Source organism: Miscanthus floridulus, chromosome 1, assembly GCF_019320115.1.
Source record: "Miscanthus floridulus cultivar M001 chromosome 1, ASM1932011v1, whole genome shotgun sequence".
Taxonomy (NCBI): Eukaryota; Viridiplantae; Streptophyta; class Magnoliopsida; order Poales; family Poaceae; genus Miscanthus; species Miscanthus floridulus.
This window is the reverse complement of record NC_089580.1, coordinates 90,810,722-90,819,792: the sequence shown is the minus strand read 5'-3', so window position 1 is coordinate 90,819,792 and position 9,071 is coordinate 90,810,722. Positions and strand designations below refer to the sequence as shown.

The following is a 9,071-nucleotide window of genomic DNA, read 5'->3' as shown; positions in this document are numbered from 1 at the left end:
GAACCCAACCCCGACAAGGTCTCCGCCATCACCAACATGAAATGGCCAACATGCGTCAAGGATATACATAAAGCTAGACATCGAGCTGGCTCAGCTTGGTTCGGCTCAGCTCGGCCTGGCTCGGTAGGATAACAAGCTGGCTCAGCTCGGCTCGTTATACCTAATGAGCTAAAAAACTAGCTCGACATGGCTCGAGAAAAAGCTTGAGCTAGCTCGTTTGGCTCATGAGCCAGGGACAAAAAATGTAAAATGAAGACTACCATACATTTCAATGAGTCATACATGATACACCACATATTTATCCATCATACATGCTAGCAGCAAGCATCATATGCATACACATGCAATAGAGTACAAATTAGGTCCATCGTCCATGTCTCATCACATATTCATCCATGCAAATTGCAAAGTACGACATCAGCTAGATAGGAAGGGTGCATAAACATAAGTACATAACATAAGTTAACATAGCAGAATGACACATTGTTGAAGTTCCATCATTCTGTATTTCCATGCAAACACACAAAAGGCATGGTCAGTTAAGACTTCTCCATGGCAAAATGTCCCTCGTTCAGACCTTCCCCCTTTCCTATAGGTCAATAACAGTACAACAAACAACACTGTGTTAACAAGATGATAAGCAATAAGAAAAAAAAAAAGAATGCACAAACTGCGCACATGTACCCCACTAGACACTAATTGCTGGACACCATGCATTTTGGGAATTCAATAGATTCGACATCATCTTCATCATCTCCAACCTAAAAATAGAAAAAATATTAGCATGTCACAAGACAAACAAAGTTGAATAGAGAGAACAAGGTATATACTTATATATATGAATCCATACCATGAGAGGATGATTGTTGTCATCATAAGTGCCCCTTATCCAGCTAGATGCACACACTAATGCCTAAACTGTGGCCAGCTTTAAAGAGCTTCTATAGTCATCAAGAACTCAACCTGCATTACTGAAGGTGCACTCTGATGATACACTGCTCACTGGAATAGCCAAGAACCTCTTTGCCAAGCTAGACACAACTGGAAATCTATGACAGTTCACATTCCAATATCTAAGTAAGTTGAAATGTTTGTTATCTATGGGCTCATTTGGTTCATCTAGATAAATCAGCAGCTCAGATTTTGAACTTTCTATAACACTAGATTGCAAAAATGACTGGAAATCACTTGCAATAGAAGCCATTAAGCTGGTTGTATCAAGTGAAGCTAAGGTTGATTGCCTGTTCGTGCCATTGTCACCCATCTTTTGCTGATTTAATATCTCATACTTGTTATAGAGCCTTTCCAACTCTTGGTTGATGTCATTAATCTCAATTTCACACCAAACTGGGTCAAAAATCTGTGCAAAACACCATTTAATGTACCTCATCTTGAACCTAGGGTCAAGAATTGTAGCAATAACCATAACATTGTTCTTCTCCTCCCAATATTTATCAAATTTCTCCAACATAGCAGCAGCCATACTCATCAAATATGTATCTCTAGATTGCTGTGCTCCTATCAATGCTCTCTTAACTTTCACTATGTAAGGATAGAAACAATTGGCAGTTGGATAGAGTGACCCAGAAAATGCAGTGGTGGCATCTGCCATTGTTCCTAATATTGGCCTAATTTTTCCAAACAATACCCAATCTGAATCTGAAGGTTTCCAAACATAGCTGGTGTCTATGTCTTCATAATAACCAAATGCATCCTTATAGGCAATGCATGTATCTAGCATTTTAAAAGTTGAATTCCACCTTGTTTTAACATCCAAAGCTAAACCTCTTCCTACTTTGACAGAATAATTATTGCATACTTCCACAAACTTATACATGCGAGATGGAGACCTCTTAAAGTATTTCACTGTGTTCCTCAAGCAAGTTATCAAATTATCTATTGGATGGAGGCCATCATTAACAACCAAATTGACTATGTGAGTAGCACAACGAATATGAAAGTAATTAGGATCAAATACTAAATTCTTTCTAGCAAGAAGCTTTGCCTTCAAATTTGTAACATCCGTATCATTGTTTGTAGCATTATCAAGAGTTATTGTTGTGACCTTGTCTTCTATTTTCCATTCTACCATACACTCAAAAAATAGCCTGAGCTATGACAATACCAGTGTAGGGAGGATCCACCTCGATAAAGTTCAAGACATGGCATTGCAAAACCCAATTCTCATCTATATAATGTGCCACCAAACACATGTACTGACGGTTTTGATTAGGTGTCCATAAATCAGTGGTTAAACTTATTGATTCTGCCTCTTTCAGACTCCTCTTGAGTTGGTTTTTTTAGATTCATAAACCCTCATGCATTCATTTTTTATAGACTTCCTACCAATAAATTCATAGTTACCATTCATCCATTTCATCAAGATATTAAACCATTTATGCTCTACCATCCTAAATGAATACTCATGAGCAATTATCATCTTGGCAATCAATTCTCTAGTGTGCTCATGATATATTTAGTAGGATTAACAACAACAGAATTGCCATCATCTAGACCAAAGTTTAGTGTACCTTGAGCTTTAGCCTTTGCCAACTTGTTCTGATATTGTGTGCAATTAGCCAGGTGCCGGTTCAGAGTTGTTGTAGCACCACCTGGATGGTACACATAACTCCTATAGTAGAACTTACACTTTGCCTTTGTCTCCATGACACCCCTCTCCTTCTTGGATGGGACATTGACAACCTTAAAATGTTTCCAGCAATTAGCCCTTTTGCCTCTTGCTATCTTGCACTTGGGAGACAATGTAACACCAGCTTTTTTCCCTCCTGTCTTTGCCTTCTTAGCCTTTGATGTGCCATCATCAACCTCATCACCCCTCTGGCTTCCACTTCCACCATCAACTGTAGGTAGGCTTTTAGACATATCATCCCTATGGTCGAAGCTGTTATCATCGTCCTCCTCATCTTCTAAAACTTTCTCCAATGGCTGCACAAAGAAACATACATGTATTAATGTATAGCTGAATCATTGCTATTTCATTAAAAATAAAGTATGACATTCTTCATTTTTGGGGATAAATTCATTATCTGGATAGCAATAATTAAATAATCTAGATAGCAATGATTCCTATAACTATGGACCAATCAATGAATCAAGCAAATTCAACTTTCAAGTCTGTACTGTACGAACTAGTATATGGAAACTAGATAACATACCACCACGTCCATGGACAGAGTGGGATTCAATGAAGACCGAGTGCTAGTTTGTCGTCCACAAAGCTTACTCCTTGACTCCAAACTTGGAGGACACGGCGATGCACTATTCTTGCCCTCCATGGCCGCGGCTGAGGGCCTAGAGCACAGCAGTCAGCAGGTTAGTAGCAGTTTGGCAATTGACAGAGGAAGATCTAGAGGAAAAAGGAGAGAGGAGTGACTGAGTGAGGACCAGAACTAGACCTACTCATAGATGGAGAGGTGCTGGTCACGGCCGCCTGACTTGCAGTCGTGGCGTCGGGCATCTTGCTCACCCCATCATCGCCGTGGTAGTGTGCTGGCCCTGCTACAGTCGCGAGCTTGCGGCGGTGCGTGAGCGGTGAGCCCCTGAGGAGGCTTAGGGTTTTGTTCTGTTATGTGCTGATGTGCGCATGGGCCATGGGCTAGGGGCCTATGGGCTATGGACTATGGCAATGCGGCCTACAGACTTCCTTTCCTAGAAACACAGCTCATTGAGCTCGCGAGTAGCTTCTGAGCTAGCTTGGCTTGGCTCATTATACTAATGAGCTAAAACCTAGGCTCGGCTTGGCTCATTATCCTAACGAGCCGAGTCAAGCCGAGCCGAGCTAGCCGCGAGTCGAGCGAGCTAACAAGCTTTGAGTTTTCTGTCTAGCTTTAGATATATAGAAGCTTACAGGCTGCATGGCTGCTTTAAGCCGCTTCATAACGTGCCTCGACGAAAAGGGACTTCCATTCTTGAAACTCCTCAAGGCCTCCGAGCATAGACACAGCTTTCGAGTAGCTCAAGTTGTTCCTAACAAAGCCTCCGATCATGATGGCACCAAGGCTAGATGAAACTCTCCTGATCTACATTGCCACCACTTCTTGTGTCGTTAGCACAACTATCATCGTCGAATGTGAGGAGGCCAGGCATGCCTATATGGTGCAACGTCCGGTATACTTCATCAGCGAGGTCCTTAATGAGCCCAAGACTCGGTATCCTTAGGTCCAAAAGCTGCTATACGCCATTCTGATTATGTCGCGCAAGCTCCGCCACAACTTTGAGTATTACAAGATCGCCGTGGTCATTGGGTTCCCTCTAGGGGACATTCTCCGCAACAAAGAGGCCAATGGCCGCATCATCAAGTGGGCTATTGAGCTCAACACTTACTCCATCAAATTCCGAAGTAGGCCTACCATCAAGTCTTAGGCGCTCGCTAATTTCATCACTGAGTGGACCGAGATTCAAGAGCCCATCGCCGCTACTTGCCCCGAGCACTGGGTGATGTACTTCGACGGTGCCCTCAACATCAATGGTGCTGGTGTGGGCATTCTGTTCATTACATCGACCAAGGATAAGCTCCGATACGTTCTCCGGATACATTTTCTGGCCTCCAACAATGCCACCGAATATGAAGCATGTCTCCACGGACTCTGCATAGCCGTCGAGATCGGCGTCAAACATCTCATGGTATATGGGGATTCCACGCTGGTCATCAACTAACTTAACAAAGACTGGTCCTGCTCTAGTGAAAAGATGGATGCATACTGCGCCAAAATCAGGAAGCTTGAAGGGAAGTTATACGGTATCGAGTACCACCATGTGGTATGAGATCAAAATCAGCTCGCCGACCACCTATCCAAGTTAGGCTCCTCTCGCATCGTGATTCCACCGGGGGTCGTCGTTCAAGATCTTTTGGTGCCATCCATTAAGGAAGAGAAGGAAGTTTAGGAAATTCCCCCCGCCGAGCAGCTGGTACTTATGGTACCTTCGCCGGTCGCCGATTGGAGGGAATAGTTCATCAAGTACCTCACCAACGCCGAAGTACCCGTCGACAAGACTAAAACTAAATGTCTAATCTGTCGAAGCAAGCATTACATACTGGTGGACGGCAACTTGATGAGGAAAAGTGCCAAGGAAGGGATACTGTAGAAATGCATCACCCAAGAAGGAGTGAAGCCACTTCTCAAAATTCACTCTGGTTCTTGTGGCAATCATGCGACCTCGAGAAACCTGGTCGGTAAAGCTTTCCTAACTGGTTTTTACTGGCCCATGGCCATCTCTGATGCAGAAGACCTTATCCAATGTTGTGAAGGATGTCAATTTTTCGTCAAGTAAATACATGTGCCAGCACAAGAACTGTAGACCATCCTATCTTCCTAGCCTTTTGCATGTTGGGGATTGGACATGATCAGGCCTTTTAAGTCAGTGCTAGGTGGTTTCTGGTACATGTACATCACCATCGACAAGTTCTCCAAGTGGATTGAGTACAAATCGCTTGTTTTGGCTACTGCAAAGAAAGCAGTCAAGTTCTTCAAAGATACCATCCATAGATTTGGTCTCCCAAATAGCATTATCACCGACCTTGGAACCACATTCACTGGTCATCATTTTTGGGACTTCTATGAAGACTAGTGCATCTCCTATTGCCCATCCTAGAGCCAACGGCCAAGTCGAAAGGTCTAACGGCATGATCCTTGATGCCCTAAAAAAGAGGCTATATCAGAAAGAAGAAAAGAATCAAGTCAGGTGGCTCAAAGAGTTACCAGCTATGGTCTAAGGACTACGCACTCAAGCTAGTCATAGCACCGGTGTGTCTCCATATTTCTTGGTCTATAGCTCAGAAGCCATACTACCAGCGGATATTGCCTTCCGAGCACCTAGGGTGGAAAATTATGATGAAGAGCAAGCCACAGCTGTTCGGACAGAGGACGTCGATAGGGCCGAGGAGGAACGCCTGATCACCTACGTCCGCATAGCCAAATATCTAGAAGGCTTGTAGAGGTACTACAACCGCAACATCAAAGGTCATTCATTTGCTATTGGCGACCTCGTTCTCTGCAGAAAATAAAAAACCAAAGGGATGCATAAGCTCTCCTCCCCCTAGGAAAGGCCTTATGTCATCAAAGATTTTACCCGACCAGGGTCTTATCGCCTACGTGACTTAGACGGAATCGATGTCCCCAACTCATGGCACATCAAGCACCTTATATGTTTCTATCCTTGAAACGCTCTAGATATGTATTCTCCACTTCATGATGAATAAAGTTTTGGTCGCCATAATTTGTCTCCATTTTTTCTCCATTACAATTTAATCTCCACTTACGGTCGCCGAGCTCTAAGCTACTCCTTAACGAACTCTAGTACAAGATTCCCATAACTGCTCTGTCATGTTTCTCCAAATCTCCAATGTGTTTCGCCAAGCAGGTTTCTCCAAATCGTTGACCATGTTTCTCCAAATCTCCAATGTATTTTGCCAAGCAGGTTTCTCCAAATCGCCGACCACGATTCCCCAAATCTCTAAGTTATTTCGCCGAACGCCAAGCAGCACACGTCTTGTTCTACACTCTATGGAGAAGACCCAGTCTCTAATCTCTCCCTACATATGCTATGGGCTCCGCGCTCTGCATTATGGTTGGTCGGCTACGGTTCCTTGGTCATGCCTATTCCTCCTACACATGCATAGGCTCTGCACTCGATGTTATGGACTATGGGCTAGCCAAGGCCCAGAGCATAGTAGAGAACTAACTGCTCAGACACCACTAATACTACGTATATCTCCAAGTTATTTCGCCAACCACCGAGCAGTACATGTTCTGTTCTATTCTATATGGAAAAGACCCAATCTCCGATCTCTCCCTACACATGCTACGGGCTTCGGGCTCTGCGTTATGGGTGGTCGACTGCGGTTCCTTGGTCACGCCTGTTCTTCCTACACGTGCACGGGCTCCGCGCTCGACATTATGGACTATGGGCTAGCTAAGGCCAAAGAGTTCAGTAATGAACTAACTGCTCGGATGCTACTTATACTATGTATAATTGCGTTAGGGTTAACACTACAACAATTTTTCACTGCGCTACTAGCAAACTACATAAAACATGCACTTGTTACTTTACAACATTTATACATACACATAAATGTCTGTTTGTGCCCTTGCATGTTCTAACTACTCTCTCCAGTTAATATAGCATGGCTCTCCAAGCAGATCATCGAGCTTCGCCATGGCCATCTGTCTTGCCGAACATGTCAATGTCGCCGGCCAGCTTCTTCGCCATGTCCTCCACCTCATCCTCTAGCTGCTGGTGCTCCACCTCACCCATCCCTCTAGTGAATCTGACCCCTATCGCCTGAAGGTCCATGGCTAGGTGGAGGGACTGGGCCACCGCAAGGGTGTGAGTAACAGCGGTAACAACGGTGTCATGATTGAAGCTCTTGAAGTTCTCCCACACTGCCTTGCACCTCTCGATGATGGTGTCCGGACGCGGTGGCCTATCATTAGGCTGAGGAGCCACCTCTATGTAACACCTTGGGTGTTAGCCTTGCATAACTTGACTTGCATAGCATGAGCATGATCATAAAGCATTCATATATAAGCTTTGACACTTGAAACATTGGATTGAAACATCTGCAACGTTTGCTTATTACCGCATGTTTCTTAAACATATGCAACTTTTCTTGTTATTTCATGTCTCCATGTGTCTATGCATACGATCATGAGTGGACACATGTACTTGGTGGATGTGAGTCACACAAACTTGTAGCAACACCTAGGGTAGCAAATAGGACCTTGTTCATGGTTGCATTTCATGAACCAACACTTAAGCTTTCTTGTGATTACACTAACTAGCCCTGAGTGACTACTACATGAAATGATTGAATGACCTTGCAAATTGCTTAAACATGTTTAGAGTATCTTTATGAAAAACTTTGATATTCATGGTTAGGGGTAAAAAGGTCATTAAGCCATGCTTTGATGTGTATCATCATGTAAATGTGACATGTTTGACCAAGTTTGAACTAGGTGTTAGAGACCTTGCATGGAGGAGATCACTAAAGCAAAGTTGTAGTATTTGACATAAGGAACAACTTTTATTTTTAGGTCATTGACTGATTTAGCTTCTAACATGCTTGAATTGGTCCCACAAAAGTCAGAAGAATCAAGATTTCAACACTTAACAAAATTTTTGTAAGTCTTGATCACTGACAGTGCTGTCAGCCTGACTTTGGATTGATTTTACTCAATGTTGGTTGGGAATTAGAACACGATTATTGAACAATAGTTGAAGCTGGTACATAGGTCTACCAATTTGGTTTAGGATGTTTGCACAACGGAGCCACGGATTCTCAGTTAACTCGATTGCAAAACTCGTCGTCAGGCTCAGCCTTGCTTAACTGAACCGACTGAATTGAAATCTTCAGTGGCCGACACTGGCAGGAACCACGCGCCGTGTGGAGGTCACGATGGCCGCGCGTCGCCGTTGTCCTGACCGCGTAGGCCACGACGCACCTAAGCGCGGCATTATCATGCCAGCACCCGCCCGCTCCTGTCCACGCCCTCATTTCGCATTTCCCAGCTCTCCTTCGTCACTGGCAGCGCCCGCAGCAATAGCCGAGCATCTCCTCGCCTCCGCCATCGCCATAGCCATGCGCAAGCCCACGACGAGCCATCCATTCATCACTGCAGTAGCACCACTAGCTCCCCAGCAACCCACTGCCTCCTCTCGTGCCCACTGATAGCACTTGGTAAGCCACCACGCCGTGCAAAGCCTCGCCGGAGCTCCACCGCTAGCCCCGTCACTGTGGCCACGTCGCCACTGACCATCCCAAGCCACGATAGGGCGCTAGCTAGGTCCGCCGTAGCTTCCAACGGTGTCTCGCCGTCGTCCCGCACCTCTGCTCCGCCATGGCCGCCACCGTTGTCACTGGCGTCGACGATAGGGCCGGCCAAGTGGTTCAATAGATGTGCTAGGTCGAGTAGGTCACGCCGTGAAGATGTTACCGCCGGCAAGTTCGCCGTCGGCGAGCTCTGGCCGCGTCCGTAGAGTAGCGCCACCGGCTCTGTTTTCATCTCAATGACAGGTGGGGTCAACTGACCAGTGGGTCCCGCTTGTCAGCG

General features: G+C 45.0%; 1 pseudogene; it reads right to left on the bottom strand.

The window, feature by feature from the left end:
- Positions 1–695: 695 nt before the first annotated feature.
- LOC136489444 (zinc finger BED domain-containing protein RICESLEEPER 2-like) lies at positions 696–2,775 on the bottom strand (annotated as a pseudogene).
- Between the last annotated feature and the right edge of the window lie 6,296 nt (positions 2,776–9,071).